This window comes from Aptenodytes forsteri, unplaced genomic scaffold (genome assembly GCF_000699145.1).
Source record: "Aptenodytes forsteri isolate BGI_AS27 unplaced genomic scaffold, ASM69914v1 Scaffold13, whole genome shotgun sequence".
NCBI classification, from domain to species: Eukaryota; Metazoa; Chordata; class Aves; order Sphenisciformes; family Spheniscidae; genus Aptenodytes; species Aptenodytes forsteri.
The window spans coordinates 565,950-590,956 of NW_008794543.1; positions in this window are offsets into that span (position 1 = coordinate 565,950).

Consider the following 25,007-nt stretch of genomic DNA (forward strand, 5'->3'; position numbering starts at 1 on the left):
AAATTTCTTTACTGAAAGAGTGGTTAAACATTGGACCAGGCTGCCCAGGGAAGTGGTGGAGTCCCCATCCCTGGAGGTATTTAAAAGACGAGTAGATGAGGCACTTAGGGACATGGTTTAGTGGGCATGGTGGTGTTGGGTTGACGGTTGGACTCGATGATCTTAGAGGTCTCTTCCAACCTTAATGATTCTGTGATATGAACTCTGAAACTACAAAAAGACATTACAGTACACCTATACCAGGCTGGCAGATAACACGCAGTCTCCATACCATAACAAAACCATTTAAGATTGTGTACATTACCACAACTATTTTAGGCAATGTTCAGATAAAATGAACAGATCCAATTTGTTGTTAATGACTTACTATTGATATAATTTCGGCTATTCGTGTAATATTGATGATTTATTGCTCCATCCATTTACCAGTCTTTGAACAGCCCACAACTGTTATACAACTGAGGAAAGATATCCCTATCAAATATTGCTATAGACTTTGTACTTCTGCAAGTAAATTAGGTATTTAGAAGCTAGAACATACTGAGATTACAGGAATTAATTTCATTTTAAAGCTAAAGGCAGCCTTTTCCTTTTTTGGAAAGGAAGACAAGATAGCCTCATTCTGAGGCCATTTTGAAACCAAAAACTGTCAACAAGGTCTCTCTCTGACTCCAATTTCCAGAGGAAAAACAGGGACAAGAATCTGCTGTAAAGTCTTTTAATATCGTACCAGCCTTGGAAAGGGTGGAACAGTGCATAAGTATGGACAGGTTTCATTCTCAATAAGGTAAGAAATTACTAACAAACATTAGAACAGCCCCCTATTCAAGCCTCTGACTTCGTACTCCGAGGATCAGAGAAGTCTGAGGCTGCAAGAAATACGTATGTTTCTCCTCATCTATTTTTAAAGAAAGATTTCAGTATCTTATGCTGGAAAGTAGCCTGAATCTTACATGTTCACTGGCAAGTAACTAACTGGGTACATATACACTGCTTCTAGAAATGCTTAATAGGGAGGGAAATGCCAGCTTCCCTTCACACCTCGCCTTGGATCAGAAAGAAACCACCCAAAACCCAACTAACTTTCCTTACAGAAATCTTGTCAAAACCCATGAAACACTTCTGTCTGTGAAAATGTGGGTTTCCAAGGAAATAAGATCTTGTACAGCAAGAGCACTAAAAGGGATACAGATTGTGTTTCTTGGATCTTTTTTTCCTTTACCAGTAACTTAGTTTCTAGGAAAAGCTTCTGTTTGTGTGTTGAATATAACACTATTTCAGTAAACAACAACCACCAAAAAAAACCCAGAAAAAACCCAAAACCAACACCTGTCTTCACATGTATGGATAAGAATACTCTGTTCTTTGCCACATGCAGAGAAGGACATACCAGATTCCAATTTTCTCTGTAATTCACAATGCAATATTTATTTTGTTCATTTCTTATTTTCTGTTGTATATGGATAGTTATATATCCATATACATCTTTTTCAAGGCTGTTGCAACATTTTAAAGAGAGAGCAACAAGATTTTGTCTCTAGATTCTTGAGAATCAAGTATGAGAAGCGGCCTTAACTGCTGGTATTAGCTCCAAAATTCCAAAGAACCAAGTAAATTTGAGAAGGAATGTACAGCCGTGAAATTGTGAAGCTGCAAGTTAGGATATCAGCTTGTTGTTCAAACCTAGCTCCATTACAGAAATTTTGTCTAGCCTTGTGAAGGTTAACTCATTACCCCTAACTAAACATGTGAATGAGAATAACGCTAAATAGATACAAGAGATGTGTGTGAGAGGTGTTGGGGCAGGGAGGGGAGAACAACTTTTTGACTGAAATTTTCATTTCATATACCTTTACACTGAATCTTCTGTTCTTTACGTCTCTTGTTTTCTAATTGCCACATGCAGTATGGTTAATACTTAACATGCCTGTCACCACATGTCTGTCAAGGTAGATACAGCAAAACATCAGGCTGCTTTCTACCTGCCTGACACCACAGGAGTTATCCTGTGAGCAAATGCAGGCACTCCTTATCATCCAAAATGAAAGGGTATGCAAGACCTACAGAGGTGAAGGAGGGACTGCCACTGCTGTCTCTTTTTCCTCCCCTCCCTTCCACATCTCAAGGATGTGTGCATGTGTGTCTGAAGACAAAAGAGGGAAAAAAGCAGCAAAGAACACCATGGAAACAGACACAGCAGAAATAGTCACGGGCTCAGATCTGATTGCTTCCTTATTACTTTAACACAGATAAACCCAGAAAAACGTTTTACATTGAGCACTGGCTGAAAGTTTCTCTACTAACAGATTGAAGTTTCTATCTTTATCAATCCATACTGTGCTCAGAGCAACACGATTTCGCACATAATTCTGTTGAAAACTGCTCCTTACAAAGACATGCAACTCTGTCAACTTCTCCTGCTGATTTAAACAGCCACCAGAACCACATCAGAAAAATTCTGATCTTTGTCAGAGAGGTTTTTTTGTTTTGTTTGTTAAGGAGAATGGAAAAGAAAGAAATTACCAAGACCATAGCCAGTCTTTGGCTCCATTCACACTGAAGACTAGACACTTTTCGGCAGAAGGTAACCAAAGTGTCTCCTGGCTCCTGTTGCACCCAGGTTTCCTTCCAACCCCCATTAGGATGTAGACTGGAGTGCAAAGACTAGTGCACAGTCAGGTCATAACCCAAGATGGCATTATAACAAAACTAGGCATATATTAAAATAAAAACAGGAGATCCAGAGAGGAAACACTCTCAAGTCCTGATGTTTAAACCTTGTAAGCCAATTAGTTTTAATACAGTTTTGTGATTTGTTGTTATCATTACTAAAGAATTCATTGAAAACTGGAAACTGTAAAGATCCCCCAGTGAATAAACTATAAAAAGTAGTACCAGCTGCCTTCTCCTTTCCTAATAGGAGAGAGAGAATATATCTTCAGAAACCCTACTAACTGTGTGTCTTAGTAATCAAGGATAAGACTCAGACCAAGGCTTGCTGTTGAGTCAATAGTGACCTTATATGCCATTACAATAGTATCAAGAAATCTGGTCAGCTATCTTTTCTCCTCAGTATATGTTAGAAAATACAGCATGACAGTGTTGCACAACATCTGCTCATGTTAACGAAATTGAGAAACCTGTCAGAACTTGTGGTGCTTTCTGCTCAAGAAGCGTATGCTGAGGCTCACAGGACAGCCAGGGCGGACAACACGTTGCCCAGAATCACAGCGGCTTTGGAACATAAGACGTCAATCAAAACGTAAAAGAGTAAAGCAAGGATTACCAAACTTGCATGTGCTTTAAAGTGATCCTTCAAAACATTTTAAACGGCTACATGTACTTTTTTCCTGATAAACTTTTTCTTCCTACTAGAAGGATTCTGGTAAAATCCTAGTAACCCATAATCAGAAATCACTAGAACACCTTGTCTACTGAAGAACACATCCTATTGTGCAGCCACACAAGCTGGAAAAGAGAAAGAGAACACATAAATGTTTTAAAAATATTATGCCAAATAAGTAATATAAATTTACGAATGCTGTACAGATATACTAGAGAATCTCAGGGGGGAAGATGAAAAAAGATAATCTGTCTCCTTTACTCAACTTTAAAACCAGCAACACATACACAAGGAAATCAGCATATGGTCCAGCAGAGAGAATGCAATCCTGATACTTATGCAATAAACATCAGAGTACGGCACTACCCAACTCCATAATATTGCTCATCTCAACACTGCAGAACACTGAACCATCACATTTCAGAGACTTATTTAACATACAGGAACAGAATTAGGAAGACAGGTTTTTTTTTTTAAAAAAAAAGACATTTCCAACATTAACTGTTCTCCCATTGTCATTACAAAACATTGCTAATAATATTTCTCCCCATAAAAACAGGAAAAAATCCAGATCAAAACAGTTGGATTGTACAGTTCTCATAGATGTAAATCAATCTTTGAAAAACTGTTTTGAAGACTTTAGGGAGAGAATAGTGAAAACAAACATTCTATTACAACTTTATCAGACCAGAAAGATGGTTTGGATTGTAAAAAGAAATCCTTCCTCTGTATGCGGGAACATTATGTGAAGTTGTCGTTTTCCAAACCTCATACAATTTACTGTCAAACTCTCCCATTCTGTGGTTACACTGGCATGATTACGCAGGTTACACAGCTGCGGTCACACAGTTCTCTGTTTCTTCTCCATTTAACAAAACAGAAACAAAAGCTGTCTCAAAGGGTTTATAAAATGACTGTCATCTGTCTCAACTAAAACCTCTAAGGAAATCCTGCTGCTCCAAATGGATCAGAAAGAGGATTTGTGCCCAGCTTTCTTAAGACATAGGTGCACAAACACTGAGCTAGTGTGGCACTATTACAGCGCTGAAAACCAACATATTACAGAGGACATCTGAGAATGGCAGATCTGGACCAGACTTTCTCTGATGGAAGTTCAAAATGAAGAGTTTCAACTTCTTATTTTCCTCTTAATTTAGCTTCCCAACTTAGTTTACTTACCATATTTCTGAAATTCAGTCTAAACTTGAATACACTGTCAGTCATCTCGACATTATATTTTTCAGTATTAACTGACAAGATAATTTGCTACAAAAATATCTGACAGACAAAAAAAAAGCTCTGATTTCAATTATAGCACACAACACTGCAAAGCATGTATACGCCACCATTTTATGTAAATCATTCTCTCAGTCCCCATGCTACAGAAAAGTTTTATTGTAGCATTTGCAGTTTAATAATTTTCATTTTTAATAAGTTATAGAAGTTAAGGAGTGTGTGGGGGGGGGAGAAGTTCAATGCTACCATGTTTTATTGAAGGTATTATATTTAGACTTATGTGACCTTTGTTTAAGTAGTGTGTGTCCTCTAAAATGCATTCTTTTTTTTTTTTTCCAAATGAGAGTGATTATTCTTTATGTTGTGCTGTAAGACATGACAGAAACTGCTCAAATATTGGAGTCTAAAGTAAGAAAAATTTCACTGAGTTCACAGCCTGCTCGAAAAAATACAAAAAAGCCAAAGAGATACTTGAGAAGGAACAAAATAAGAAGATGAAGTCCACCTACAATTATCAGAATATATTTTGATATGTTTTCATCCCAGCACATGGTATAGGGGAAAATATACACATTTTATGCATATATTAAAAAACCACATAAAAATGCCCCTGCCTTTGAAATTACTTTAAACTATCCCGCAAGTTCCAATAATGTTTCAACTTTCAGAACATGTTCTCAAATGTTATTTTATACTTGAAAATGACCAGAGATTTCATTTTTACACAGGTGTCCTCAAACCAAGAACAGCATTCAGGTTTTCAAGATACAAGAAACTAAAAGCATTTTAAAGCCTGGATTGCTACTGAAACCTCTAATCAACCTGAGCAGACACAGATCACACAAACAAGACTTTATTCTCTTTTTTCTTTTTCAATATCCCTGCTATATATCAGACGTGGTTCTTTTTACCATGAAAATCTCATTTTTGCAAAGTAGTTTCCTTCTTTGACATTGTTATTTAGCTAAGAACTAAATATATGTAGTGAATGACCTTTAACGTGCCATGTAATCTCTCTGGTCATATAGTCCCCAGACAAGTGAAATAACTGTTTCCTTATTTATAGCCTCCAATTTCACTCAATTTTGGTGTATTACATTCCCCATACACTTTTTTCCTCCCCCTGAACTTAACACGAATTGGTCTAAAGCCTCACTTGCAGCTTAGCTGCAAATGGTATTATCTCTAAGGGTACTAATCAGATATTTGTTGCAATAGTGGATGTATTTAATTTACTGCACAAGCATGTGATTATCAAGGATTATATTTTTATGTTTAAAGTTTTCCTTTCTTTTTGAAGCAGGAGCATGCTTTTTCAGACACAAGATTAAGGTAAAGGTACAGTGACTTTCTTCCATTGTTGTCACCTCAGCCTACTAAAGGTTTTCTGGTCTGATTGCATAACTGATTAGAAAAACAGATGGGTCCAAGTTTAGAAATACTGATCAAAAGACGTATATTTAGACATGCCATTCATTGTGTGGAAGGCATACTTCCCCCCCTCCCCCTCAAAGTATATTCAGTAACAAGTCTTCTCAGAAATACAAGAACATGAGAAACAAGATGAAGCATTGGTAGAAGCATTTTTATCAAGCGGAACAGACTGATATTTTTTTTTTCCCCCAAGTTCCTTAAGATACATTATATTACCAGGGAAAAAGACCAAGCCAGAGGAAAGACCTTCTCTACCCCTACCTCTAGCTGTGGTAGCTCTCTTTTGCAGGAATCGGCAGCTGTAAATGTCTTTCTAGGATGAGATACTACTGATCTCATGGTTGTGAAGCACAGGAGAGGGATGCCGTACCCCAGGCAAGAGCCGTCACCAGAAATGTGGGAGCCTGCTGCTTAAAGGGCTGATTCACAGGAGTTTAAGCCTCTGTGGTGTTTGCTTTCTGCTCAAGTGTCCTTATGGAGTCAGCCAGCCATTTCACTCTAGCGCATTACATGAGGGAAAAGTCTTCCAAAAACTTAATTCAAGGTCTTTCCATGGAAGGCTGAGATTAAGATCCTCTAAGGAGTTGGGAAATTAAGACTATTTAGATTGATTTTTAGTGATCAGTGTGACAAGTAAACATGATTTAAAATCTGCTTGATAAAGCTCAATAGGATAAGTAGTTGGATGTCAGAAATAAAAATTAAATTATCTAGTTTTGAAGCTAATTTCTTTTGCTGGGGTTCTTGTAAAAGTAAGTTGAATTGCATGAGAGAAATTAAAAATAAGAAAAGCATAATTAGATATAATTAAGATCCCATTATCTTAGCAAAGCATTCTGAATTGTAACATAAAAAAGTATTTTCAGAATGGTGTAACACAAAGAGCAGGAGTAACAGACACACCTGGAGTGTCTGCTAAAACACTCCTGGAGAAATATTTGAAAAGTATCACCAAAACACTACCAATTGATATCAAACAGCTAAAATGAACAATTTCAGTAATGTTACTACTTTTCACTTGTTCTATTGCACTTTCCACAAAAGCTTCTCAAAGTATTTACAGATTTTTGAAGTAGTTCTTGTACCTTCACCATGTTGGTTCCTGATTAGTGCTGCTAACCAGTAGAGAACAATTGTTAAAAAGAAAAAAAACCTCTTGTACTCTAAGGCTTGCATGCAAAAGACAAGCACCTGTGGATTATTACAAACACAGCTTGGCCTCATACTTCTATGCCACAACCATTTTCTTCAGACCACAAGTTTCCTCTTAGAATTAGAGTTAGAGCATCGAATTATTTTTTTTAATTTCCTAAAATCATAAAAAACTATTTTTCAGAATTAATCAAGGCCTAATTCAGATCAGGGCTGACAGCTTCTTTCAGGTGTCTCTTCTGACACATAGTAAAACCCTTTTATTAGAATAGACTAGAATCTAAGCTTAATAGTTTAATTTTTTTCCATTTTTAACAAAATAACAATTCATGGTAAACACATTTTTGATTCAATGTTTCAGTATTATCTACCAATATGTAACATTGAAGCAAGGACTCATAACCAATCTGTCCTTGCCCCATCCAGTGAACAGCCTTTGAGAAAAACCTTGAACTTCCACAGGTAGAGATTCACCTTTAATCCTGTTTAAGGGCCAGCTCCCCCTCTGGAAACAGGCTTTAACTGTTAAGAGTTTTGATATTTGCACCTGATATCTGCAAGACTTCTGAGCCTCCTTCAAGGCTGGGTTCGCTGACCATTAAAAAAAAAAACAAAACAACCTGCATGTGTTGCCTTATGTGCAGTCAAAAGCTATTTTCAGAAGAATGCCGAACCCCGTGCACACAGATAGGCCTGTCATTTCTACAGGATTAGACAATTTAGCACACTGCCATGTGACTCAGTGACAACAGGTCCCTAACCTTTCTTGCAGGGTTTCTCCTACCCTCTCTGTTAATAGGCAGGTGGTAATCTGGCAATGTGCCGTGCTCCCCGTTGTTTCTCATACTCCTCATGAGAATGAAGATCTCATACCTTGAAGTGATTTTAAAAAAAAGTTTTCATTGTCTCCCCTAAAGACCACTCAACATTTCTCAGAAAGCAGCTACTGCATGCTAGCAGGAAAAAATGATGACAGCTATAAGAATTTCATGGAGACCTACACAGAAAAGCAGTCCCAATGGGGTGTGTGGCAGGCCGTGACTCGGACAAGCATGTTCTGCAATATTCTGCTTCTACAAAAGAAATGTGCCAGCAAAATTATATATAGTTGACCTCAAACTATTATTTATTCTATTTGTGAAGTTGCTATACCTCTGTTTATCCTCTTCACAAAAGAGAAAGAAGACATTTTCTAGAAGGTAGCACATTAATTATTTCTTTTCAATTTCTCTGCACTGCTAGTTACACAATGAAATTGATAGCATTTCAGTAAAATCCACCACAATAAGCATATGTCACATTAACATATCAGTCTGATATACTGGTATCACCAGACAAAGACATCCTGTTCCTCATCTACATTCTGTTCCTCATTCATCTATAAATTAATTTATTCTCACTAGTAATTAAAAGGGACATACACATATTGCCCTGTACAATATAATTAGATATAATTTGATTTTACTATTGCTTCCCCACAGAGCTGTAGCTAGATGCACAAACTCATTGAGAAATCTAATTTCAGCTATTCCTGTGGAAAATTACTTTTTGTTTGGTTTTATCTCATTCTTCACAATATACAGATAGGGTTTTGCCTATTTCAAAGAGGAATTAGGAGAAAAGATATTAAGGACTGAGGTTTTTTTTAAAAAAAAACAACATTCAAAAGGAAAAATAAACATTCATATCATTACAGGAAAAAACATAAATCTGATTTACCCAGAGACCAGAATCTGTCAGAAATTTTCTGATGCCATTTAATTTGGCAAATACTGACTGAGTAGAAAAAAAAAACTTGCCAAAATGTAATTGCTTCAATGAAACTCTCATCACAAATTGTTTTTTTTCCTCAGGGAGAACATTCTGATGAAGATCAGAAGGAAATTCTTAAACAGTTCCACATGGGAATGCAAGTTTCATCAAATCACAGGTGAGGGTTATAATCACATGGCCAGTAGTAATCCTTCAAAGGGAATTCCTCAAGCATTACTAGTAGAATAAGTCTGCTATTTATTACATAGTCAATGGGTTAAGAAGTGAACTGCCCCAAAAAACAGTTGTAGCAATGATCAGCATGATCATGTGGAAGACATGATCACATCATGGGGCCACACAAATAGAGCAGCTTCAGATGGAAACACTGAGAGAAAGCATTTAAAGAATACTAATATTTCTGTGGAACCTTTGGCATGACTGTGCAAGATGAGAGTTTAAGTCATTTCTCCATCATTTCAAAAAGATATCACAGTGGCTAGTTACCATCTGGCCTAAAGGTGCTCCTAAGAACTTCACAAATATTGACTTGTCCTAAGACAGTATGAAAGCCAAGGAAAGGTGAATCTCAAAAATTTTCAACTGTCTTTGCAGGAGAGGACTTAACCTTTACCATGGTTTGTGCTATTATTTAAATGGAAAAATGTCATTCTCAATTACTATAGTGAAAAAAGATAAATAAATTATTAATTAGGCTAGGTTTCATTTCATGTGGTTAGGATAAGCTCTGTGAATCTCCCTTTGTATATGCTTATACTTATTGTAAGAGCAAAATGCTTCTATTAATTGGTAGCACTGTGTTTAATGTTTTGTTGTCATTGAAATGAGCTAGTGAGTACAAAAGTGATATTGAATAAAGTAGAAAAAGATTTAGTACTCCGATCTGAGAAATAAATACTTTGCTTTCACAAAATATTGATTGTTTATGCCAATAAATGCTCCACCATTCAAATGTAATCACTAAATAATCTCATTTCAGTTTTTATTTTTTTACAGTTAATTTTTTCCTGCAAAGTATTCTTCATAAGATCTTTTTTTAGTAGAAATTCAATATTACTCCCTATAGAGATGTTAAAGGATTTGTAGTTTAGGTCCCTATTTAGAAAGACATTAAGGCATTTTTGGATATTGTATTCCCCACAATGCACAGAAAGATTTAGTAACACTGTAAGGTCTGTGACTTAGGATATCGTATATATTCTTCTACGGAATCTTAAAGTCTCAGTCTACCTAAGTTACAGGAGTAATTGCAGAATTGAAACAGAGGAGCATGGCAAGCTGGTATGGAAGTCTGAAAAAGGAAAATGTTTGTTTTTCTAAAAATAATCGTATAGCAGAATTCAGGAGACTTTCAGAGATTTCACTAGATCCTACTTCAGATGCAACTGACATGAGGGTCTGAGATCTGCTGCAACAGATGTTCATTAGAGAAAGAAAATTTTGAGAAGGAATCATATTCAAGGCATAGGCATATGCAAAGCATCAGCTACTTTGATTTAAAATAACAATGGTGCAATGTTTTTAGACGGAGGAAAAAAAAAAGTAGTCATGTATGTCTTTTTTTTTTTCCTCTAAGTGGGTGTCCCCATTCTGTCAAGTTTGGTGTCATGGTTTAACCTCAGTCAGCAACTGAGCACCACACAGCCGCTCGCTCACTCCCCCCCGCGGTGGGATCGGGGAGAGAATTGGAAGAGCACAAGTGAGAAAAATTCGTGGGTTGAGATAAAAACAGTTTAATAATTGAAATATAATAATAATACACAAAGCAAGTGATGCACAGTACAATTGCTCACCATCCACCGACCGATGCCCAGCCAGTCCCTGAGCAGCAGCCCCCCCGGCCAGCTTTCCCCAGTTTATGTACTGAGCATGACGTCACATGGTATGGAATGTCCCTTTGGCCAGTTTGGCTGTGCCCCCTCCCAGCTTCTTGTGCACCTCCAGCCTCCTCAGTCGGTATAGTGTAAGCACTACCTAGCAACAACTAAAACATCGGTGTGTTATCAACTTTGTTCTCATCCTAAATCCCAAACACAGCACTGTACCAGCTACTAGGAAGGAAATTAACTCTATCCCTGCCGAAACCAGGACATTTGGTTTACAGAATTCTACTAGATTCAAATTACATGTAGGTTACCAGTGAAATTAAATTTACTGCTGTTGTGAAAATTTGCAAGATTAGGGAAAAAAGGAGAGGAGGAGAGGCAAAGGGAGGAAGGAAAATTTCAGCTCATTACAGTGATAAACCTAGAAAGTGTTTGCCCTTTTTAAAATTGTCTTCACTTTTACTGATGACATTGATCACTATTTATGTGCCCCTGCTAATATCAATCTAAGAACAATGGCATTTCAATAACACCTCTGCTTTTCACGAACAGCATGAACTTACACAGCCCAATAAAAAGATGTACACTTTTCCTCATAGAATATGTTTAAATTTTAGATAAAGCAGCTAGCAAAGACATACAAGATTGATTTCTAATGTTCGCCTCCTGAATCAATATTTAGGAATTAAGTATGCAACTATAATTCTTAAGGTATAGAAATCAGACAGTTCTTGCAAACTTCAGTTGTTGGCACTTTCAAAAATTGTAATTGTCTATATAAGAGTGCAATAGCATGTACTCAAGTACTCGAAAACCCTAAACTAGTGTTTCTCATATTGAGGTCCATGACCACCTTTTCCCCATTTCAGGAATTGAACTGCCACTGATTCAGTTCACAAAATTTGAGAGGACATTGAACTTTCACAAAGTTTGGGAAAAAAAATTCATGCAGTAGGCGTATCTTGTGTTCCTTACATAGCCTTAGCAAGAAGTATTTTAAAACAAATCTGGCTGAATGTTTATGTCAAACCCCATTTGCACCTTTTACACAATAAGAAAGGACATTCAGAAAAATCTTTTTCAACCTGTGAAGCACTGTTCACTAGATTAAATAGTGTTAAAAATAAACATGAGTGAAAAAGACACTGGGTGATGTTTCTGTTTCCATAGTTACTTTTTTTTTTTGACCAATGATACAACCATGTAAAAAGACATAACAACTATCAGGGAAAGAAGTTGTTCATCTGATAGCATATTTTCCTGTTATTAGTCACACCTGCTAAAGGCAATAATAGTCACACAGTCATAGTTCCTTACAAGTACTTCCAAAATAACCATCGACTGGGAGCAACTTTCTCTTCACATGCAATCTCTGCCTCTTCCTGTGCTGTGGCAAGTTATGGTGGGCAATGTCCAGGCCCAGAAAAGGAGTGTGAATCTTGCACATCCTACACATTGTAATCTATGTGACATTCCTCATTTCTGCTGTTTCCTAGAGCCATTCTTAGTTTGACACTTAGGGTGGTTTGGGGAACTGATAAGATTCCCACCCCTTGCTCCGCTATCCCTTCTAAAGGATATCTTTCTTCTATCATTGCTTCCCATGCAAAGATTTTGCGACCCCCCCATGCCTGATCAGCTATTGTTGCAAACACACTGCCTCCTGGTTGAGTATATGAGGAGTTGGTAACCTAGAAGAGAAAAAAGACAGCTTTCTGGTTTTTTGCCTACAGGGTTTTATGATTTCTTCCACATAACAAATTCAGAGACTTTTGTTTAAACCCAGTAGCAAAGCAGGGGATCACTGACAAAGTCTGTCAGAGAATACAGCAGCAGTTGAGCCTTACTACCGGTCACCAACTTTCACCCTGTGTTTCAGATGTGGTGGCCAGGTGAGCAAGCAGTCCCTACTCCTTCCAGACCCTGAGTAGCCTTCACCCACTAGTGGTTTAAGACAGACCATTCCACTTTGCCTGAGTAGAGAAACACTCACAGAGACCACAGCTCAGTAACTTTGTAAAGGATCTGTGTATGACTACATGACCACTTCCCACATATTTGGGAGGCAAGGTTCAAAAGCTTAGCTTTAGTTGTTAGCCGAAAGTGGTACTGATAATTTCTGGATTATGGATAACCTTTCTGTAACAACAAACAACCCTGTTTATTTTTGCAGTGGAACAAACCAGCCGAGCAGGGCACCAAAAGAATCTTGTCTGTTGTGTCAACTTGGAGTTGTGACCCTCCAGCTGAAACATGTCTGACAGTACAAAACTGTGTGTGACAAGGGCAGGAGTTCAAGAGATGCTGAACTGTGGACCTCGACCCTGAGCATGCAAAATGATCATGCCCTTCATTATGCAATGATCTTTCACTTCTTTACATAGTAATGCAATATGGTGGTCATATGTACTTAATTCCTATCATATTTAGTTCAAAATCAGGGATAGCTAATTTTAAAATCTTTAATTTCTTTTTGAGATTTTGAATCTGTGGAAATAATATATCTTTAAGTATTATATTAAAATAAAAAAATCCATTTCTAATCTGCAGATTATGTCTGCTCTTTGTTGTTCTCCCTTTCCAACTCAATGTGAAGACCCAAGTGATGATAAAATTCAAGATTACAGTAGAGGACTGCTAGACCTTGGTGATCATGTAATCTAATGGATGTCCCCACAGACAAAGACTTGGCTATTTTGTAGAGTAAACCAGTATTTTTGACTCTTACTTTTTGTCTTTATTTTTGACAAATATTTTTTCCCTGAAGAAAAAGCAGCAAAACAAGGGAGTAGAAGTTACAAAAAAAAAATCATTGCTGTATTTTGAAACTTTGAAGGAGAAAAATTTCAGGTTCTAAATGGAAGGAGGAGAGGAGTAATCCAGAAGAAAATCCACGATAACAATAAAAACACAAAAGGCTTTGGTACATGCCAGAAGAACAGCAAGGAAAAGCTGAGGCATGGAAAGTACGCGTGCTCATTTCATCCTGTGCATACCCATAAATATGGTGCTTTGTTTGGAATTTTACAAAGCTTATGTGTACCTGCTAACTTTATCCCTGGCCCTAAAAATAGGGAGCCACTGAGTTCTGCTTCTGTGGTAATAGTTTAAATGGGGTGTCAGAGTGCTTCAGAAAACTGTAAATGCTAGAACCTGCTTAAAACCAGGGAAGCTTCAGAGTGCACAGCTGAAGGTATTGTAATCAGCTCCAGCTGAGTGTCCCATTCAGGTGCTTTTATAGCACCATAGTACAGAGTAACAGCATGAGTTTATACTGCTTATACCCCTGTATTCCTGCAGTAGCTTGTACCCTTAGCTACCACTCTCAACACTGTGAATCCTATACCACTAGGATACATTTCACTGCATTTCACGTGCAGAATTTTTGTTACAGATGCAGTGGGAGATACAAAAATACAAGACGCTTACAAAATTAGGACAGCTAGCAGACAAAATATTTTTTGTAAACTGAGAAAAATGCTATAGAAAAATAATTTAGGTACAAGAGATAGGACTTCTATTGTCATTTTTTCTTCAGAATGTAATGTGACAGCAAAAAGAAAACCAAATTCAGAGATAGCACAAGCTCCACTGGAATGGAACACTAATTAACTAATTAGCTTACCATTAATTATTCAGCATACCATTAATTATTCAGCATAATTTAGACAAATACTGTGAAGGGTCCTAAAAACTCTGCATATATCACACAAGGATGCTTTACTGTGCCATTTTCTACTCTGTGCTCAGAAAAGGCAACCAGGACACCGTATTAGCATGAAATTATGTGACACAACAACTTTTGATTATTTTAGTTGCAGCTGCTTGCAAGCACTGCAAAGCAGGCAGATTCTTACTGAATTTTGCAACAGAGAAATTGTTATTCTAATTGCATGCTCATATATTTTAAAAATTTCCTTTCTGCTTTTCCATACATCTCATTCCCAGCTATATCCATATCACAGGATCAGACTGAAAGGGATTAAATGTCATCGTCAACCACTTGGTCTGTTAACAGGGTGACATCAGCTACAAATCTAAGCCATTTAATGTTCCTTAACAGAAGCAAAAGTTATGGGCATCAAGTCATAGTAAGAGATTCTACCTCTCTGCAACTCAATCAACATGGCTGGCCATTGCACAAAAGCTTCAAAGATTATTGAATTATTGAGTACTATTATTATGCTTCTCAGCTAATTGAGATGCATGGGTTAACCTGGTGGGTGACAGTGTGCTATGAACAGAATCAAAAAATTACCCCCTAAAAAACATGGCAGTTTCTTTTCAGAATTAGCCTGCTGTTAGCCCAACAGTTCTGTTGTTAGTAAAGCTTTGGAACACCCTCCTGTGCTGGCACACAACCTGTTCAATTCAATCAATAGCCATCTACACAGTTCCTGTTTGTCACCCTCAGTATCAGTGGAAACTGTAATTTTGTGCTCCATTTGAAAAGTAGATTATGGCCTGACCACATGCTGATTTTTTTTTTGAATGAAACTATCATTTCACATCTAGGCAAAAAAACAATTCTTGGAAATCTTGGCCAATGAAGTTCCGGGTAAGATGCAAATGCTAAACATAATAAGGCATACCATGACAAAAATGAAACAATACAGTATTTGAAAATGGCAATGAAAGAAAATTGCTGAAAATTGTCCGTGTTACTTTTATTTTAATTTAAACATATTGTGCTTGGCTCCATATATACATATTGCTAAATGTAGTCTAGTGGGAGAGTTTATATCTACACACACTTCAAAGATTGTCATGCTTAAAAGAAAAATGAGTTATAATACTCCATCTATAAACAGCTGATTAAATTCAGCAGTTCTATGTTCCAGATTTATCATTTATTTATGAAGATATATCTTGAAATCACATACACACACCACAACCCCCCCCCTCAAATAAATGAAAACACAAGACAAAATATGAAAAAACAGCAGTGCTATCCCATTCTCTACTGCATTTGTCATAGAATTGAGACTGTTGGTGAGCATTTCTTTATGGTTATTGCTGATATGCCATCACACAGATGTATGAGCCAAGAAGCCATTTAACCACATCAGCAGACAGCAGTGCTAGTAGTAATAAAGCCTGCCTTTGCGCTGGACTTCCATAACACCAGTACAGTGCCATATTAATGGCTTCCAGATGGGAAATGGTTCATGTCCTAGTGGAAAGCCAGCAGACATGGCACATATCCATGAGCCCGAGAAGGCAAACATCCCCTATTTATATTCTCCCTGTAGGAAAGAATGTGTCAAACCATCTTTCACTGATGCTTTCAACATAGAGGAGTTCTGATAATAGCTGAAATCAAAGGACTTTTTTTTTTCCCTTCCTCTTGCACTTAGGCAATTAGAAAAGCTTTTAGAGTTCTTACCCTCAAAGCACATATGTTATGCTGTGAACCAGTAACTGTTAAACATCAAGTCTTAAAAGGTATATAGTCTAATACTTACTAACAAGATGAGGCAGCAGTGGAAGAGAAGGCAGGACAATCAAGATAATGATCAGTATCTTAATTATTTGGAGGCAAAGTCCATAAAGCATGGAATGCTTGAAATAGTCTGTAGTGGAAATGGGAAGCCTCCATTCAGAAAACTCCCACTATGGTGTTCTGCAGCATCCAAATAAAGCTGATCTCTCTTCGAAGGGTTCCAGCTCTAGGTGTATATATCCAGATCACATCTGCCTAAACAATTATTGATTTTGTGCTGTACATTAAAAGTCACTCAGAGCAGAGACTCTGCAATGAATGGTGCATTCATAGTCCCCGGCAAGCTGGAGTGTAGAATAATTACATCCTGTTTCTTAACACAACATTATCTCTTTTTCACCAAATGTGACTGCTTGGGAGCCTTTGTCAGCCTATTATTCAATAAGTACTTCTAATCAAGGAATCACAAATGAGTTTGTGCAAACAGCTTTGCCAGGCTCCTTTCTTCTAGGATGCAAAGAATGTATTTTGTAATCAAATTATCATGTAGACTTCCCTGGGCAAGCAGAAGGAATGGCATTTTACCCACCCCTTTGCAGAAGCAGCAAGGATTGGCATAACTGCAGCAGCAAAGTTATAACATGAAATGACTGGAGAAGTGGATGAGCAGTGTTACAACTGTGGGTGTTTTTCTTCTGTAGCTGAATTGGTTTTGGTCACAAAAAGCAGTGGGAAGCAGGGGAGGGAAGGCAAAGTTTAGGAAGCAAGAGTAAAATTAGGCCAGAACATTTGGTAGCATTCAGGTCTCTGTTAATTCTACCTTCATTAAATGAAGACTAACACCCAAACACATGAATCTTCTTTCCCGTTGGGGATATAAACAACAGAAAATATGGGCTCCTCTTCAACTAGCATAACTAAGCAAACAGAAAATATTAGAACAGATAGGATATAATTCTACTTTTTCACATTTCCAAAATATTAACAATATTCTTACTAACTGATCTAGTGAAAAAAAAAAAAAAAAACAAACCACACCAGTATCTATCAAAAGGATGCTTTTACCAGCATCTTTCCGGCTTCTTAAAGAACAATTAAATGTGCTTTACAAAGAAGTTGTCTGCAAGTGCTAGAGACAAAGAAAAAAAAATATTTACACTAAAAATGTTGAATTTCTTTACAATATTCACTGTTGAATATCATTCTATTCTATTGATAAGTAACTGTGGGATTCAGTGAAAACATCACATAATCCACTTGTTTCTTTTGTTAAGAAAAGGATTTGAAATGTTTTGAGGTTTTTAAAATCACTATTTCAATGGCTGAATTGTCTAACCTTTTCATGTAATTTTGTGAAAGAAACATGAACCTCCTGGTGAGTTATACTAAATGAAAATGCCAACTGAAAAGTCACTGAAAACAAAATCTGTCTTACTCTTTTTTACTGAAGCTAATATGCTATAGAGACTGCAATGTAAAATTAAATAAAATAGGAAAGGAAGGGAAAGAGAAATAAAGGAAGACAAATACAATATTTTTCAAATACAGCTGAAGGCAACCTATCTAGACATGAAATCCAAGATGAGAAAGCTTTTGTTGATTTACTGAATCTGCATATCTGTCAGGTTTAAGCTTCCTAAAGCTCCCTAACTAAAATAGTGTCCAATTGTGCTACCTGGAAAAGCATGGCAGCTTTTAAAAATTAAACTGTCACTATGTTTCTGTGCTGTTTCTCCCTGAGTGATTGAATAGTCAAATTCTAACCTCACACTGTGTGTGTAGGGGAAAAAAAAAATCTGTAGCAGCTGCTACATTTCATTTCAATATTTAGCCAAGCAGTTTTTCCAGAATAAGATGGGTATTTTTAGAAATTAGTTTACATAAAAATGGATGCAATACATATTGTGAATCAGTTCAAGCTCTATTTTGATAATTTATAAAAAAATTGCTGCCTTTTACATGTATATTAAAAAAAGGGTAATTTCAAATGGTAATAGTAAAAATCACCAGCTTTTATTCACTCTCCACTGCATAAATTAAGGATTAAAATGTTTAAAAAAAAAAAGTAAAATGTCTTTAGCCTGAATAGAATATGATCTTCAGTGGAATGAACATTCACAGGGACAGCATTCACCTCTGTCCCAAAGCCATCATAACTTCAAGATTCACACCAGGACTACATGAAAGGGCAGTGGCAACAAAGGCATAGCAGGTGCAAAAAAGTGCCTACACAATGGAAAACACCAAAGCAAACCAGAGAAGATTAAACAAAAGGTCAATCTTCCAACAAACTGATCTTCAGAAGAACACAGAGCAACATGAATTGTTCCCAAGAGGTTCAACAATGAATGATGGAAAACGTACCTGCTCAGCTTGTAGGAGCCCACTAAACTATCTAAATCAGAGTATAGCCTGGCTGACAGGAATTACTTTGACTTTTCTCATGAAACTCTTAATAGATCTTCAGAGCTCAAAACCCCTTGAGAATTTCCACAGTATAGTCAGTGAACACTACATGATTATTGTGTCACAAATAGATTTTTCACAGGATCAAGCAGACTTTCCCATGTTCAGTTCATACAGGTTTGGCAATTCTTAGCTGGCAGAGTCCCTTCCTCTAGTGCTGTGCTAACTTTTAATTCCTGTTTTTCCTCCTCAGGTGACTGTTATACTCAGAAGTCTTTCCTTTGGATTCCCTGACTACGGAGCACATCACCAGGCCATCCTAGCTGTCCCTGGATTTATTCATGAAAATGAGTATGACAGTGAGTATAACAGTGTGATGTGACAAAGTTGTAGCTCCTACCTTGCCTTACAGTGTAATCAACCAGGGTGGGAAATGTGGTGCAGGTGCTCCTTCTTCCACCTTCAGCAGCAGTATTGGGAATCATAGAATAGTTTGGGTTGGAAGGGACCTCTAAAGGTCATCTAGTCCAACCCCCCTGCCACAGGCAGGGACATCTTCAACTAGAGCAGGTTGCTCAGAGCCCCGTCCAACCTGACCTGGAATGTTTCCAGGGATGGGGCATCCACCACTTTTCTGGGAAACCTGTGCCAGTGCTTCACCACCCTCAGCGTAAAAAATTTCTTCCTTGCATCTAGTCTAAATCTACCCCCCTTTAGTTTAAAGCCATTCCCCCTTGTCCTGTCACAACAGGCCCTGCTAAAAGGTTTGCCCCCATCTTTTTATACGTCCCCTTTAAGTACTGACAGGCTGTAAGAAGGTCTCCCCGAAGCCTTCTCTTCTCTAGGCTGAACAACCCCAACTCTCTCAGCCTTTCTTCACAGGAGAGGGGTTCCATCCCCCTGATCATTTTTGTGGCCCTCTGCTGGACCCGCTCCAACAGGTCCGTGTCTTTCTTATGCTGAGGGCTCCAGAGCTGGACGCAGTATTCCAGGTGGGGAGTCCTCTCCTTCTCTACTTTATTATACAGTAAACAGATGAAATTATGGATGGATACAAATCTCCTCAAATAGATTCAAGGAGACAGCAGATTCATTTCTCACCTGGCACTAGGAAGAACAGCAGGTTACTATATTGTTTCTTTTCTGACTTCTCAGGAAGATAAAAATACCTGTTTCCATAACTACAAGAAGTCAAGGAAAAAAAAACATCCTCAGTCCCCTATATTTACAGTACAACCAAAATGGGTGCAGATGTTTTAAAGAGGCTTAACAAAATAGGATAGTCAATATTTGAGAATGGCCCCAACAAATAGTCAAAAACTTAAGTAGAATCGATGCTGTGCTTTTTGCATACATCAATGTTTTACACTGCCAGCCAGCTATTATGTGAAAGAGCAGGCCATAATTACAAAAAAAAATGTCTTTTCCATGCTTTTGGCCCCAGCTATATTCCACTAAAGACAGAAAAGGAGCAACCTCACAGAGTGGAACTTCTGGGTGAGGTGGTCCCTGGGTCCTTAACACAAAAAAAAGACACTGCCTTCCTTAAGGATCAAAGTACATTTGAAAAGTAGATATTCTTGAGAAATTGCACTGGGATAGACACAGAAGAGGTTGGAAGGCAAAGGTGTACCAGAAAGATTGAGGAGGTAAGGAAAAATATGCTTTTCAATCTGTAGCAAGCCCTTCAGTAAATTAAGAGCCTGGGCCATTCTTCATACGTATCCAAACCACACATTCCCACACTCTTAGCTCTTGATTATAAATACAACTTTCACACTTTCTTAATGTCGAGTAGCTATTGCTTCAGGCAAAGAAGTACTTAACAGCCTTCTTGAGCATATGAAATTTAGGATAAGGGGAAAAAATCATCTAATTTTTTTTTTAAATTTCCAGCCCTGTTTAGAGTAAACATCAGTTGTCTCATCAGCTGCTATTATGAGGAAGAATGTACTCCAAGTGCACAGATGTGGATCATGGAAACAAATTAGGCCTAAAAGATTTTTTTTTCTTCTTTTCATAAAAAGAACTAAAAGGAACAAGGCTGAATTATGCACTGATTTTAATAACAAACAATATTGGATGACATTTTTCACTTGACAAAGTGGAATTTCTTCCCAACTGTTATTATTTTAGCCTGTGGTTTTTAGAAAGCATTAACCCACTGGTAACTGCTACATCTTCAGGCTGGATTAAAGTGCAAGAGAACATAAAGATGACTTTGATTGAATATGCAGTACTGCCATCCCCTCATCTGTCTGAAGATTTAAAAGTACTGAATTTCTCAAGAGTATATTCTGTAGATAATTTGGCTTGCTGTCTTTGTTTTCACCTGAACTCTGTGGAGGAAAAGGAAATCCTATAGACAGCTTTAAAAGCTTACATATTTTTGCAGCTGGATACCACAGACTAACAAGAATGTCTTTCTAAGCTAATCATTCTTTTCTGAACAAGCTCAGGATACTGCTTTTATTCTGAGATAATAGCCATCACTATTTTCTGCATATAGGAAACTAAAATATTTATAGCAGGTATTACAGATGTAAAAGACTTACCCAAATCAGGAACTCTCAAAATAAAATAGATCAAGAAGCAAAACAGCTCCCAGTGCGGGCTTCTGCCACATTTCCCCCAGGGGAAGGGTTCTGGAAGCTGAGGCACATGGCAAAAGACCCCGTGGAGTTTTTGGAAGTGCACCAGGGACAGAGGAGCTCCACTCCTACTGAAAACGCAAAGGCTGTCCGTCCTTGCCAGAAAGGTGACCAATCCAAAAGGGTGCTTCCCCATTAGAAGACACCGCTGTGCATGATGAACGATGATTCTTTGTATTAGCTGGTTTTCCTTTCTTGTCTAGGAAGATTTGGCCAATCTTTCACTCCTTTCTCACCTGCAGTTGGTTGATTGCTCAACTGTATCAGCCACCCCAAAAGTAACAGAAATCCAAAGACTCTAGTTCATGAAAAACACACAAGCTTGCCACTTCTACTCTACCTGGATTCTTTTATCTCTGGGGCTCAAGAGTGGTTTTGTTCATATCGAAGGGTATGGCATTTATCAGGGACAGCAAAGTTTACAGATACCAGTATTTTCTGGAAGTTGGGGGGGAGGGGGCGGAGTTGGTTGTTTTTGGCAGGGTGGTGGTTTTGGGGCGTTTGTGGGGTTTTTTGGTGGTAGGGTAAGAAGAGGAAGACAAACAGTTAAAACAAGAAAGAAGGATTTTAAAGAAAATGTCTTTCCTCAACCCTATTCTTTCTCCAGAGTTGAAAGTATGCTGAGATACACATGAAAGGGAATTTGTTTTTTGGTGAAGGATAGGTAACCTAAGCAAATAGTCTGCAAATAACAATAAAATGTTATTCAACCATTCACCGATCTAAGAAATACTGGAACCAAAACACACGTTAAAAAACCAACAACAAAAACAAAGTTAAATGTTGGAAGCCATGTTATAAACAGCTGAAGGGAGACTGAAATCCTAGTTGTGCTAACTGTCCCATTAAAAATAGGCTCAAAATACTAAGTGAGCTAACTGTCCCATCAAAAATAGCTTCTTCCATGTTACATTCATCCTTAGTAGAACTCTTCCATATAATTTTCAGTATTAGGAAGATTTTTTTTTTTCATACTCTGCAGTTTTGGAAACAAATATGTAAATAGCTTTATCCAACTCTATGGATAATTACAGTGATTTACTTACAAATAAATAGGCGAAAATAATAAAACTTCATCCGGTGTTCTGATAATGAGGGAATAATCCACAGGATGCATGTCTACTGGCCCAAGAAAATTGCTTGGTAACTGATGTTTCTTCTAATAAGTGTTTGTTGCAATTTTCAGTATGCACATTTGCTGTATGCAAGTCCTGTACTCTCCTTTATCTCTGCATAGGGATTGTACTGCTATAAGCATTTTACTCACTGCAGGTCAAAGAAAAGACATATCATGCAGTTCATATGCCATTAAAAAAATCTCTACTTTTGGCTGAACTCTGGGCAAAAGGGACATTCCTCTTGTTTGATCTTCATTTCTGACCATCCCACGGGAATGACCCAGTACTCTTAAAGCACTTAACCTAATTTCTTAGAACTGTCTAAATTCTCTGGTAACATAAGCCATTCTTATGCTTTTAGCTATGACAAACAGATTTGCATTCAAAAGACAGCTTCTTATTCAGGAAAAGCAGGAAATCATTCTTTGTCTTCCTGTTTTGCCTGAGTTTGGGCATAACTGATGAATGAATGCATTTTCTATTAATAGTTACCTACAGTCTGACTACAAGACATAACTATATTCATAATATTAAAGTGACAGATCATTAGGATTGCAGCCTACTCCAAGAAACCTTACTTCTGACTCAGTTGTTCAGCAATATAAAAACAGGTATTCCTTCTAGTTGCTCTGCCCTTCTTAGCTGTGCTGATTGCAAGCTTCCAAAAAAGAACCAGCAATGAAACAAAGAAGAGAATTGCTAAGTTAGGTATTTCTGTCTAACTCAACAGGATTTGTGACTTTTTCACCATCCTTTGAAAACTCCAAGAGCTACTAATGGTAAAGAGACACACACACACCCTTTTACCTTTTTTTTTTTTTTTAGACAGGGGGTGGATCTGATCTCTTAATTATATTATAAAACCTTTATCTTGCTTTATCTTTTTCACAGTATTAAATGTTTTTGTTAGCAATCAAAGATTGACATTCCAGTATGGAAATGTATCCTGTTCTATCACACAATTAGGAGTGAAATTTGTATGTGGGATTTACTGCTTAGTGGTCACTTTCTTGGTGCAAACCACTGCTGTATGCTGTGGCTTAAGATGTCATTACAAGTTCAAGCAGAAAAAAGAATTTTTACACCCTAGCAATTGCAGTCCTTGTTACTGTGTCTCACTTCCCATAACAGTGGGGGCAAGAAATCTTGTAAACATACTCTTTTAAATATGCCTCATTCCAGAGTAGGATGCAACCACTGGTTTGTCTTGGGTTTTTGGGGTTGTTTGGGGGTTTTTTGCTAAAATCAGGAAAACCTATTCCTTAATATTTTTCCATATTTCAGAAGTATTTTTTTTCAGACAGTCCTTTCCCAAGTAAAACACACTTAAGCCAATTACTGTTGACATTGCTTCTCTAAACAACATGTTTCTATAACTTTGCTTCTTTAGTTTTCAGAATCTTCTGTCTAACCAGAAGATGTTTACTTTCAAAGATGCACAACATAGTCATCTCTGCTTATCACCTCAATGAGAATTTTGGGACCTTGGAGAAGTCATTGTAGCAAGAATACTTGTAATGAAAAAATCACTAAATATTTTAGAATATTTTTAACATCCTAGTGAGAACTAGCATAGCCCTTACATGTTCTTTTTAGTCATTTGGTGGCACTAGTTGCAAAGCACTTTCAAAGGTTTTTCTGCATGTGAAAAAATTATCATTAACTCGGGCTACATCATTCACACTATAAAAAACACTCTTGCTCTGCCTGATAAAGCTGTGTTATATACCAGTAAATTTAAAAAAAAAAAAAATTGTTGTCATTTGGTGGCACTAGTTGCAAAGCACTTTCAAAGTTTTTCTGCCATGTGAAAAAATTATCATTAACTCGGGCTACATCATTCACACTATAAAAAACACTCTTGCTCTGCCTGATAAAGCTGTGTTATATACCAGTAAATTTAAAAAAAAAAAAAATTGTTTTGTGGCCAGTAGCATTAAGGACCAACAATATTAATAACAATTACTTTGAGTTCTGATAGATTGTTTTAAAAAGGGTATATTGCAAAATCTTAGCTAAAGGCCACATTTAAATATTTTTTCCCCCTCTGAATCTGTAAGATAGGAATACTTTCCTGAGAGGCTGCAACTCCCAATATTATGCTATTCCTACTCTTGTTACTTCTACAGATCCAGCATCAAGCTGTAGCTTGTCTTCCATTTTTCTGGGGGTCACCTTCCTACCCCTGTTCTCCCCACCCACCAAAGGCAAAGTGCTGGCCTGCTGAGAGGTGCTTAATAACAGTTTTTACCGTTTTCAGGAGCATTTGTGTTTTCCATTTCTTTTTTCTGCAAACCATTTCAGAAATTTGCAGTAAAGAGGGAACAAAACCAGTGTTACTTTGAAATACAAAGATACTTATGCATTCTTGACCTTTCCCCATATCAGATAAACATACACACATTAGAATAATAAGCATATATAAGTAAATGTTTGTATATGAATTCTGGCACTTTTTTATATAGAGAAATAAAGAGGGGGAGGGGAACCTCAATCCATCCCACTCCTACCAGTTTGATGCCAGAGCCAGCAATAGATGCCCAGAGCCTGGAGAAGGAACACAGGTCAGCAGGAGAGCACCTGAAGAGCAGCACAAAGGAACTCCAGACAGTAAGACAGCTTCAT